We start from the raw sequence: 13,238 nt of genomic DNA on the forward strand, positions 1-13,238 counted from the left end.
GAGCCCTCTCCAACTTCGTCCGGTCCAGAGAACGAGCTACCGAGCCCTCTCTGACCTAGTCCGGAGAACAAGCTGCCGAGCCCTCTCCGACTTCGTCCGGTCCAGAGAACGAGCTACCGAGCCCTCTCTGACCTAGTCCGGAGAACGAGCTACCGAGCCCTCTCCGACTTCCACATCCGGGTCAGAGAACGAGCTACCGAGCCCTCTCTGACCTAGTCCGGAGAACGAGCTACCGAGCCCTCTCCAACTTCGTCCGGTCTAGAGAACGAGCTACCGAGCCTTCTCTGACTCCATTCAGTTCAGAGAACGAGCTACCGAGCCCTCTCTAATCTACCATGTCAAGCTTCCATACTTGGACTTTTCCCCGTGCCCAGCTCCCTGCTTGGACTTTTCCCGTGCCAAGCTCCCTGCTTGGACTTTTCCGTGCCAAGTCTCCATACTTGGACTTTTCCCGTGCCAAGCTCCCTGCTTGGACCTTTCCGTGCCAAGTCTCCATACTTGGACTTTTCCCGAATCAGGTCAACTCAAGTCGGGTCAACCAGGTCAACCTTGACCAAAGGTTGCACCCACAATCCCCCAAGTTCCTATTCTTGTCAAACATCAAAATATAACTTCTCCATTCTTGTCAAACATCAAAATATACCTCGAGTCAGGTCAACTCGAGTCGAGTCACCCAGGTCAACCTTGATCTAAGGTTGCACAAACATCTTCTACATTTATAAATTCTAAGAAATACTCTTCTATTTTAATTGGAGTCTCTGAAACATCTACACATCTTAATATGAGTGTCATTTGTTCTTTGTGACTTGCATCCGGTGTACAATTGTTACGCTCCGCAAGTGTACGGAAATGTCGCAAGTAATATAAAAGATTATCGTATCCACAGGGACTGGAATAAGCACTAGAAATGTCTCAATGCGAATTAGCTAAACAACTATCCAATCGTTTCAAATGCAAAGTGAAGGTAAACAAATCTAATATTAAAGATCAACAAACAAGAGTTTAGTGTTTTGGGTTATGATAAAGGGAGATTCTAGGAGTTTTGGTCTCTTTGTAAGGTTTCTTGAATGTAAATGGTTCACCAATTCTTATCCCTCAATTGCCAAACACTTGTAGAAAGTTGCTGGTTCTCTCTTGCAATAGATAACCGGCTAAGGACTGAGAAATGTATCTAAATATGATCAATTAGACGTGAACCTACGTTGTCCTTATACAGAAGCGCACCTATTACTATGCCTTCCTCGGATATCAACATAGAAGCCCACAACTTATTAATCTATCAAGATACAAGAAACTAATCACAAGATCCATCATACTCTCTTGAATATTCCTATTTCCTCTTCAAGATTATCTCTCAAACGTCCTTACACGGGCTTGCACCTGTCACGTGGATCCCTCGGATGATCGAGTGAGAGTTTATCTTTACAAAGTCCACAAGAAATCCAAACAATCAATCAAGAATGAGAATTAAGCACAAATCACCATTAATCATTCAAGATCTAATTGATACAAGCAAGACAATGTCATTGAAACAAGAAAATGGCAAATCCATAAGAGATTACATCAATCCATCATACAAATACTCCCTTAATCCTAGAATACAAGATCTACTCCATGAATCGAGGAAGAAAACCCGAAGAAATAAAGATTACAAGCATTTCTTAAATCCCCAATCCAAGAAACCAAGAAAAGGGGGAAAGAGAAAACTTATCTACGAAGAAGCCTCGTCTTGGATCCAATCCTCGCTCCGAGTCGAAATCGAGAACTCCTCGAATCGTCCAGAAATCCTCCCAAGAATGGGAGGAAACCATCAAATCTTGCCTTCTCCCAAAGGGGAGAGATCCCTTTCAATTCATGAAGGAGGGTTTAAATAGAGGAGGAAATCGGGCGCCACACCGTGTGAGATTCACACGCCATGTCCAGCCTTCTCTGCACTGCAGTAGTGTGACTCACGGCCGGGACCCTTCTCTCGGAAATGCTACACGTGTGGTGCACACGGCCACCACCTGCTTGGCCACACGGCCGTGTAGATCTACATGGCCATGTAAGGCTTCTGCTCTGATTTCTTCAAATCAAGACACGGCCGTGTGAGATTCACACGGCCATGTCATCTTCCTCTTCTGTTTGTGCCAAACTCCACACAGCCCGAGCTCCATACCAGTGCAGGGCCGTGTGAGGTACACGGCCTGGTGTTTTCTCCCTTTGTTTCCTCCAAGGTTTGCCCAAAGATGTAGATTCTTCACCAAATCGACTCCTGTGTACAGAAAATGTACAAAAGCAGATCTCCGAACCAAAAGAGTAAATATGCTAAAAGGAAAGCTGGAAGTATAAAAATGCATAGATCAAGCATGCTCAAAGTATGTAAATGTGCGTAAAAACATGCATAAAAGAGTATATAATCTATGCACATCACACCCCCAGACTTAAACCTTTGCTTGTCCTCAAGCAAAATGCTGCAGTCTAAATTCATATGTTTTACAACACATTCATAAAACCTAGTGCACTTTCCTAACTCTATCAAAAAGTTTCATTAACAAGCGTGATCATGGAAACAAGTAAAGTATGGTTCAAGCATAAGAATCTTGTGCACAGTGTAAAAGTAACTCAACACCCTTCAAGTTTCAATCCATGTCCTAGTCAAGTCGTCATCAAATTTGAATTCCTAGTGTTTCCAGTGAAAGACAAGTAACCAGTGATAGGCACTTACTCACCATTCACTTGGTTCATATTTCTCAACTAACCCAAGGTCTCAAAGGTGTGCTCAATCTCAAGGGAAGCTAAGCAGTCATTTCCCCAGTAACCTAACTCGGTCTCAAAGGGGTGACTTGCTAGATTCCACTCATGACAACTGTTTTTTATATCCTTTTTTTTTTTTTATAAGTGTTTGCATTGTGCAAAACTTATTCACAAATGTACTTTTAGCACACATGTTGGGATATTTTGATTTTTCCAAATGAGCTTTAATGATTTGAGCCTCATCCAGTAACCAAAATGAAAGTTGAGAAATCACCATGGAAACCAAGTACTAAGCAAACAAGATGAATCATGACTATTTCAATGACATCAACTATTCAAGCATCAAGCACAAGTGTAGTGAAGATAAAATCCTTAAGGTTGAACCAAAACTAAAACTCATCACCATAAGATTTTTAGCTTATTAATGCTTCCCAAGATAGAAAAAAGAACTACACAAAGTTTACTACTAGCATCATTCGAACATCATGAATCAAGACAATAATCGTGCTAACATTTCACTTGAATCCAAGAAAGCATATAAGTGAAGATTTGATGTTCTCAAAAATTTTTGCCATGATTATTTCAAAAACAAGCAAAATAAAGCAACAAGCAATGAAAATAAGAACCAACATGAAAAACTAACAAAAACTAAAAAAATGAAAACCAAAAACATGAAAAACTAACAAAAACTAAAAACTGAAAACCAAACTAAACAGTACATGACACCATACATGACACCCCCCAGACTTAAACTTTTCATCGTCCCGATGAAATCAATATGGTGGAGGAGGTGGAGGTGGACGAGGAAAAGGGGGTCTACGACGTGGTTAGCCAATAGGAAAACCTGGAATCTCACCCAAGGATCTATGATACTCATATAAAGCATCTACTTGTTGGCTAGTAAGTGTCATGCTCTGCATAAAATCTCTCATCCTAGCCTGATCAGTATCATAATCCTGCACAAACTCAGCCACTTGACCTTGAAAATTCCTCGTAAACTGAAAATGATTTTGTACCTCCCTAAACTGATCATCAGATAAAGAGAAGCGACCCTCCAACATTTTTCGTTGGGCATCTTGCTTCTCATGAAGTGATTCTAGAGACGTACGAAAATCTGAAAAATCAAACCTAGAAGATCCCGTGCCATATGAAAAAGAATGCCTAACAGGCTCCATAAAACTAGAAGGCTGCGGGTGTCCAAATGACTAGGGCTCATGATGTGGCTCAGTGTCTCCAGGTATAGAAGGGTTATCCTCAAAATCTAACTCAGAAATTACCCAATTAGCCGGGTTACGAATAGTAGTTCGTTCAGGAAAAGGAAGGGGTAAAGGAGAACCACTCCTCCTAGGAAACGCGAAACCATTCTCATTCCGAACGATCATTTTCATAGCAAGACATGCATCAATGTCAATCATGTCATTACCATGAATTATTTCCAACCCATCAACATCAAGATTTAAATTATAAGCTATTCGGGTAATCAAACCACCAAAAACAATTGATCCCAATGATGCCCTAGCAGATCTTAATAAGGTTTGAACAAAATGAAAACCAGAATCAAATTCAACCTTATAGAGCATAGCCCATAAAGCATAAAGCTCTATCTTTTTAACTACCCCATCACTCTCTCCCCTACCAAAAATAGTTTTACTCATGACTCTATGTAGATACCTAAAGATGGGGTTTTGCATATTGGAGGCCTTAGCTCTTGAAGGCTCATAAGGTTGATCTAACCCAGTTATTGCATTCCAAAAATGATTCCAATTAAACCTTGGATCAAACCTACGAGGGCTCCCGGTGGTTAATCCAAAACAAGAATTAAAGTCACTAAATGTCCATAGAAATTCTTAATTCATTAGTCTAAATAAGATTTTTCCAAAATAATCATCTTCATTAGTAAAATGGACATCCAATGAACTTAAAAATTCCAAAACAAGACGAGGATATGTAGGCAAATATGTGTACATAATATCACTCCAATCCAAAAACCCAATCATCAAATCTACATCTTCCCTAATTCCAAGCATATCAAGAACAGTTGGGTCCATATATCTAGTACACACTATCTTTCTATTGACAAGAATTGCAAATCTAGTTACTTGATCATCATTTCTAAGCACAATATTGAATTCATTGTCATTACCTTTGTTGCGTGAAGTCCTTTTGCCTTTTCCCTTCACTGGTTGTTTTCCTTTGTCCCTTGATGGCTCCTCCTCTTTGTCCCCACTGGATCCACCACCTCTTTTGCGAAGTTTCTTCAAAATGTTGGACATCTTAATGAGTTTAGATAGGGGAAGAATTATCTAGGGTTGGAAGAATGAAACTCAAAGAACAAAACTTCAAAGAGCAAAGATCTTAGGTTAGGAGAATGAAAAGTTCAAGTCTTAGAGAGGAAAAGAATCCAGATCTAAGAGATCTTGAGAGATTAGAGAGGAGTTTTTAAGAGATTGGGAGAGAAAGAGATGTTTTGGAGAGTTGGGGGTGTGCGGAACACGGCCAAGATCTGGCCGTGTGAGGTAGTAAGAAGACTTTAATAGCTCCCCTACACGGGCCGTGCAGATCCACACGGCCTCCCCCTCTTCCTTCTCTGGACTCCAGACACGGGCCGTGCAGATCCACACGGCCTCCCCCTCTTCTTTGACTGGTTTCCTCGCACGGCCGTGTCTGGGACACGACCTCTCCATCTTTCTTCTCGGGATTCTTTACACGGCCGTGTTTGAGATACGGCCTAGGCCCTTTTCTCCTCGGGAAATCCTACACGGCCGTGTCTGGATGACACGACCCAAGCACTTCCCTTCTCTGCAACTTTTGCCTGGCCGTATATAGCACACGGCCGGGCTCTGTTTTGCACCTAACCTGAAAACAAAATCAAAAGAATGCATCAAACTAAAAGAAATTAAAATACAAATCAAAACTAACTAAAAGAACCCTTGGGTTGCCTCTCAAGAAGCGCTTGTTTAAGGTCTTTAGCTCGACCAAACTTGATCATTCGCTTCTTTTCCTCGCCCTTGGAGGACAGATATACTTTTCGTTTTTGTTGGGAGATCTTCTCCCAACATCTTCCACCACATTGTCTCCGTTTGGTGGCCTTCCATGAGGATGGAAATTCCATTCCTCAAGTTTATAAATGTTTGTCCTGCTACAAGCATTTAAAAGAGACGAGACATGGTTAGGGATATTAGATAAATCATATTCCAACCTTTCCTTACCAATTACCAAAAAAAGCTTATGATTTTTGACATCAATTATAGCTCCAGCTGTAGCAAGGAAAGGTCTTCCTAATATGATAGGAATCCTAGGGTCCTCTTCCATGTCCAACACGACAAAATCTGTGGGAATAACATTCCCATCCACCTCCACTGGCACATCTTCTATAATACCCAAAGGGTACCTGCAGGAATAATCGGCAAGTTGAAGTGCCATAGTAGTAAGTTTAATGTTTTTGAGACCTAATTTATTACAAATTGAATAGGGAATGAGACTAACACTTGCCCCCAAATCACAAAAAACTTTTTCAAAAAATTCTTTTCCTATGTTGCAAGGAATATAAAAGCTCCCTGGGTCCTTTAGTTTTGGGGAAGTGTTCTTCTCCAAGATAGCACTACATTCCTCACTAAGCGTAATGGTCTCAACCTCTCCTCTTCTTCTCTTGTTTGACATGAGATCCTTCAGGAATTTGGCAAATCTAGGCATTTGAAGAATAGCATCAATAAGAGGTACCTCTACACAAATTTCCTTAACTTTTTCTAAAAACTTGCCAAATTCTTCATCTTTCTTGAGCATTGTAAGTCTCTGAGGAAAAGGGACAGCTTTGCTCTGATGGTTCAGTGGAAGAGTCTCTTCAACCTCAATGGTACTCTCCTCATTAGCTTGAATCTGATTTGGTATAAGAGGAGAGAGCTCTTCTTCTTTTTGTATCCCTTTTGGAGCAGTCACTTGGGAGTCTCCCAAGGTCCGTCCGCTCCTAAGCTCAATCCTATTGCAATGCTCCATAGGATTCACATCAGGTTTTCCTGGAAGTTGTCCTGGTGCTCTGGATGATGAGGAAGCTAGTTGGGCAATTTGACTATCCTGGATCTTTTGATGCTTTTCAGAATTATCCATTCTCTGATTGAGCTTTGCTAAATCTTGCTTCATTTCATTCTGACTTGAGATAATTTCTTCAAGCATCTTTTCAATATTTGACTTTGGTAAGTCTTGAGAAGATAGATGTTGAAAATTTTGTTGCCCAGCTTGAAAATTTTGTCTTGCCCCCATAGATGGTCCTTGATCTTGATTATTTCTGTAAGAAAAATTGGGATGGCTCTTCCATCCAGGGTTATAAGTATTTGAGTATGGGTTGTTCTGCCTTTGATTGTAACTCATGATTGCATCACATTGTTCCAGTTGATTGATTTGTGCAGTGATAGCTCCCAATGGACATGAGTCATTTGAATGCTCTGAACTCCCACATACTTCACAAGATGTACTAATAGCATTGACCATATTAGCACTAGTCCCCATATTCTCAAATTTCTTTGTAAGAGCGCTCAATTTTGCAAACAAAAGAGTGACCGCATCTACATCAAACTTCCCTGATGCTTTAATTGTTGGGTTTACAGAAGAATAGCCACCACTTCTTTCATTTGCCCATTGACGATGATTTTGTGCTACACTGTCAATAATTTCTTCAGCTTCATCTAAACTTTTGTTCATAAGTGCCCCTCCCGCAGCTGAATCAAGGGATACTTTGGTATGATAGTTGATACCATTATAAAAAGTGTGCAACACTAACCATCTTTCTAACCCATGATGTGGGCATTGTCTGAGCATACTATTATATCTATCCCATGCTTCAAAAAAAGATTCTGAGTCAGTCTGCTTGAAGCTTGCAATTAAATTCCTCATATGAGCTGTTTTGCTTGGTGGATAGAATTTATCAAGAAACTGTTGCTCACACTGCTCCCAAGTGGTGATGCTATTAGGGGCCAAAGAATTCAGCCATTGCTTTGCCCTATCTCTTAGAGAAAACCCAAATAATAATAATCTAACTGCATCTGAAGGAACTCCATTCATTTTCATGGTACCACATATTTCATAAAAGACCTCTAAGTGTTGATTGGGGTCTTCATGAGGTCCTCCACCAAATTGGTTCTGCTGCACCATAGATATAATTGCGGGTTTGATCTCAAAGTTATTAGTTTCCACTGAAGGTCTTGAAATACTAGATCGAAAACCTCTTGCATAAGGTGCTGCATAATCCTTGAGTGGTCTATTCGCCATGTTCAAATGTTCTTGTTCTTCTATTTGCCTTTGCAGAATTCTTCTTTTATGGAAAGTTCTGTCAATCTCAGGGTCAAAAGGAAAGAATTCCCCTGCAAAGTTAGATCTTCGCATACACAAGAACAAGATAGCAATTGACAATTCAACAGAAAAAAAGAAAAATAAAAGAATCAAAAATGCAGAATTGAATTTGTACAAAAAGAATTAACAAGAAGTAAAAGTTATACAAGAAAGTAAAAAAACAGAAATCTAATGATTAGCTACAACTATGCAATATGAAAGGAAAACAAATGTTATGTTTAGTCTAACTCAATTGATAGTTCCTAATGTTATAGCGCAATCCCCGGCAAAAACTTGTTACGCTCCGCAAGTGTACGGAAATGTCGCAAGTAATATAAAAGATTATCGTATCCACAGGGACTGGAATAAGCACTAGAAATGTCTCAATGCGAATTAGCTAAACAACTATCCAATCGTTTCAAATGCAAAGTGAAGGTAAACAAATCTAATATTAAAGATCAGCAAACAAGAGTTTAGTATTTTGGGTTATGATAAAGGGAGATTCTAGGAGTTTCGGTTTCTTTGTAAGGTTTCTTGAATGTAAATGGTTCACAAATTCTTATCCCTCAATTGCCAAACACTTGTAGAAAGTTGCTGGTTCTCTCTTGCAATAGATAACTGACTAAGGACTGAGAAATGTATCTAAATATGATCAATTAGACGTGAACCTACGTTGTCCTTACACAGAAGCGCACCTATTACTATGCCTTCATAGAATCCATGAAGCCCACAACTTATTAATCTATCAAGATACAAGAAACTAATCACAAGATCCATCCTACTCTCTTGAATATTCCTATTTCCTCTTCAAGATTATCTCTCAAACGTCCTTACACGGGCTTGCACCTGCCACGTGGATCCCTCGAATGATCGAGTGAGAGTTTATCTTTACAAAGTCCACAAGAAATCCAAACAATCAATCAAGAATGAGAATTAAGCACAAATCACCATTAATCATTCAAGATCTAATTGATACAAGCAAGACAATGTCATTGAAACAAGAAAATGGCAAATCCATAAGAGATTACATCAATCCATCATACAAATACTGCCACACGGCCCCACGACACGGCCGTGTGAGATTCACACGGCCATGTCCAGTTCCTTCTCTGCCAAAGCTGCACGGCCGTATGACTCACACGGTCAGGACCCTTCTGTTCTCTGTAAATGCTACACGGCCGTGTGGTGCACACGGCCACCACCTGCTTGGCCTCTGGAAACCTCACACGGCCGTGTAGATCTACACAGCCATGTAAGGCTTCTGCTCTGATTTCTTCAAATCAAGACACGGCCGTGTGAGATTCACACGGCCATGTCATCTTCCTCTTCTGTTTGTGCCAAACTCCACACGGCCCGAGCTCCATACCAGTGCAGGGTCGTGTGAGGTATACGGCCTGGTGTTTTCTCCCTTTGTTTCCTCCAAGGCTTGCCCAAAGATGTAGATTCTTCACCAAATCGACTCCTGTGTACAGAAAATGCACAAAAGCAGATCTCCGAACCAAAAGAGTAAATATGCTAAAAGGAAAGCTGGAAGTATAAAAATGCATAGATCAAGCATGCTCAAAGTATGTAAATGTGCGTAAAAACATGCATAAAAGAGTATATAATCTACGCACATCAACAATCAAGAATTACTGAAAAATATTTTGCCTCTTTTACTTTTTTAATTATTGCATTCCTGACTTTGGAGGCTAAAATAGATATTAACTCGTTTTGAATTTTATGACTAAGATAATGATAATGAATCTTTTTATCTTGAATGAGTCGAAAATGTTCTTGCATTATTGGATCAAAATCTGCAATTATTTCAAGTAGACCCAAAAAATTACCATTACTATCTTCATAAATTTTGTCATATGTACCACGAAATGCCAAATTATGTATAGCAAGACATTTTACAACAACAACTATTATTAGCATAATGTGTTTCCAATGTTTTGTGTCCTTTTTAATTTGTTCTTGTATTTCCTTATCAATTGTCAATGTTTTCTTTAATCTCATTTGTAGTTCAACAAAAGCTCTTAGATTAGTGAGGTGTTCAACACTATTTTCATGTTGTTTAAGTTTGTCACATAAATGTTTCCAGTCATTAACTCCTTCTCTTGCTAAATTACTTTTGGTGTGTATTACTTTAAACAGCTTACAACAAATACAAAATACTCTGTCTAACTCCTTCGAGTACACTAACCATTTTCGATCACGAGTCTCACCATTTGGTAACATTTGAACATAATAAGTATGAGAAAAGTGTCGAGATTCTTTATCTAAAGGAAACTTAAGAATATCTTCTCTTTTAGGACCTCTTTCCACAAGTAAATTCCTCATTTTTGTATCAAGAGTATCCCAAACTCGTGGATCAAATATGTTCAAATCATATTTAGGTGTCGAACATTGATATTTGTTTGTATGCTCATCATCACAAAACTTATCAATATCTTTAGTTTTGTCAATTTCAATTTTATCCAAATTATTAACATCTACATTATCTTCGTTCTCATTTTCTACAAATTTCTCATTCTCATCACTTTCATTTCTCACAAATTCTTTATTTTCATCATTCTTGTTTTCAACAAAATCTTCATTAACATTTGATTCATTAGTTAAAATATGAACTAAATTTTCTGTTGTGTTATGTGATTCTTTACCAAAATATTTGTTTAATGAACCTCTTAAGCTTTGGGCTATCTCTTCTTCTTTTTTCTTTTTTTGTCTTTTTTGATATCCAGAGAGTTGTTTCATGATAATAGATAATTATGAACAAAAAGCAATAAACAAAGAACAATAAAACCTGATATGGAGAATTTTCTTTTGATTCGAAATCCACTTATATAAGACCTTATACAGATATCCTGCAAGTTTATAAAAAAAACATAATTCAATTATTTAGGAGTTAAGACCTTATTCGTATAATTAAAACAGTAGTAAAATAAGGTTTCAAAAAAAGATAACACTAAAGTCAACTAAATTTCCATGGTTAGGTTGCTATATTATATTGTTTGCTATTTGATTTTAATCAATAATCAATTAATTATGAAAGAAGTATTCTAGCTACTCAGTGAAGTTAACTAGGCTATTTATTAAAACAATATCTATCATTTCAGAAATTATAAATAAAATAAGATTTTCAAGCAATGCTAATTTCTTTATATTAAGCTTGAATAGTTAAATACAATAAAAAAAATTAGAGAGCTATTGTGTGAAATTATGAAACATGCATCTACTTTAATATTAAATTGTCTTTATGTTCAAATGCCTAAACAAGGATTATAACTCCTAATGATTGAGAGTATATACTCTCACCAAAAATTATCAATTTGTACCTAAGGATTATAACTCCTAATGAAACATTCCACCAACAATCATCTTGTAATTGAGAGTATATACTTGATTCATTTAATACATATTATAACTGAGAGTTATAAGACTCTGATTGCAGCATATGATTCAATTCGTTCCTATCAGCTTGCTAGGAAATAGGAATAACTCCTTATTTAAGTCATTTGCCCTAACATTCTATATCATTGTTCTCATTGTTATGTTTAATTGTTAAAATTGGCCCTATGGGAGTATAACTGCACAAGCTCTATCTTTAATTCAAAGTTGTACAGTTTGATTGAAACAGGATATCAAAATAGGATTTTTTTTTATAGATTAGGTGAAATGGCTCGCACAAATTTGGAATTGACATGGTGCTTTGATATCCTACATTTATCCGCATAAAATGTTTTACATATAAAGTATAAACATGATAAAAGTGGATCGCAGACTGTGAAGGGGAAAAAATCACCAGAAGAAAGGGAAGTGAGACATGACAGGAAGAATACCAAATAGATGGGTTTCACAACAACTGCAGTCCACAGCAGTAACTTACGGCTATAAGTCCTTCTGTCCTTGGCGCTATTTGCCTGATTTGTGTGTTGGACGTGAGCTCACAGCCACCCCCAATTCACGGCGCTCTCCTGCAGTCGTCGCAGCGAGAGAGGGAAGGTGCGGCGAGGAGGGCTTCAGTGGGGATTGGGGAGAGGGAGAATCGCAAGGCGTGGTGAGGAGAATCGCTGAATCGGCGCTTCGACGAGGAGAATTGTTGGCGACTGGCGCTCGGCGAAAGCGGCGAGGGTTTTGACGAAGGATGAAGAAATTAGAAAAACGTTTATAAAAAATAAGAGAAAAAAACCCGTTAATAGATATATATATCTATAACATTTATAAAAAATAAATTAAGAGAAAAAACGTATATATGTATAACGTTTATATATATATATATTATATATATAAAAAAAATGGGCCCCTAAGAGTGTTTGGGTCCTGGGCAGGTGCCCTGGTAGCCCTGGTCCAGGGCTGGCTCTGAGTCGGAGTAAGTTGCTTGGTTCTCTTTTTGATTTATCCTAGTAGTTGATGGAAACATTTTATATGACTAAATTGATCATCTAAACATTAATTGATTTAACTTGGATAATCTGATACCAACTTAAAACAAAATAAATACTAATTAAAAAACAATGGTGCCTTTTGAAATTTGGATAATTTAGGTCCCTTTTGAAATTTGGATTATTTAGGTTAATTTTATTCAAAATTGCTATATAGAATCAAATTTTAAAAATAGGCATAAATGATTCCTAATGTCTAGGGAACACAATAAATGATTCATTTGTGAAATTTGACCAATTTATACCTATATAGTAATTTTTTTTTTTATCAAAACTGCTAAATGACCTCTTAACTAAAACGATAAACGTAAAGTATAAAATGACTCTAAAAGCTTTGGGAAATACAATACAAGACTTAATTTTTTTTTTAAGATTGTTGTCAATTTAGGTTCATGTAACAATTTTGATAAAACTACCGTATGAATCTAAATTAGTCAATATAATAAAAAAGAGAGGATAGAGCAACTTTACGAGATTTAGAAAACACAATAAGGGAAGTTATTTATGAAATTTGAGCACATTAGATCCATGTAACAAGTTGAACTAAAATTTTACATAGTCTTTCTTAGCCCAAATTAAATAACATAAATAATAACATAGAATGACTTTAAGAGCTTTAACAATCACAATAGAGGGGTCAACTTAGGTAATTTGATCCATCTAGTTCTTGTCGAAAGTTAGTACAAAAATCTAAAGTAGTTAAAATTAGAGAATAAAGATATAGAACAGCTATAGAAAGTCCATAGAATATTA

At 37.7% G+C, this 13,238-nt stretch overlaps 1 non-coding gene across 1 annotated transcript; it reads left to right on the top strand.

The window, feature by feature from the left end:
* Positions 1 to 7,519: 7,519 nt before the first annotated feature.
* LOC121993371 lies at positions 7,520 to 7,625 on the top strand. Its single transcript, XR_006115230.1, has one exon. It is a non-coding gene; the product is annotated as a small nucleolar RNA R71 (small nucleolar RNA).
* Positions 7,626 to 13,238: the final 5,613 nt, after the last annotated feature.

The sequence above is a fragment of the Zingiber officinale genome, chromosome 6B (genome assembly GCF_018446385.1).
Source record: "Zingiber officinale cultivar Zhangliang chromosome 6B, Zo_v1.1, whole genome shotgun sequence".
NCBI classification, from domain to species: domain Eukaryota; kingdom Viridiplantae; phylum Streptophyta; class Magnoliopsida; order Zingiberales; family Zingiberaceae; genus Zingiber; species Zingiber officinale.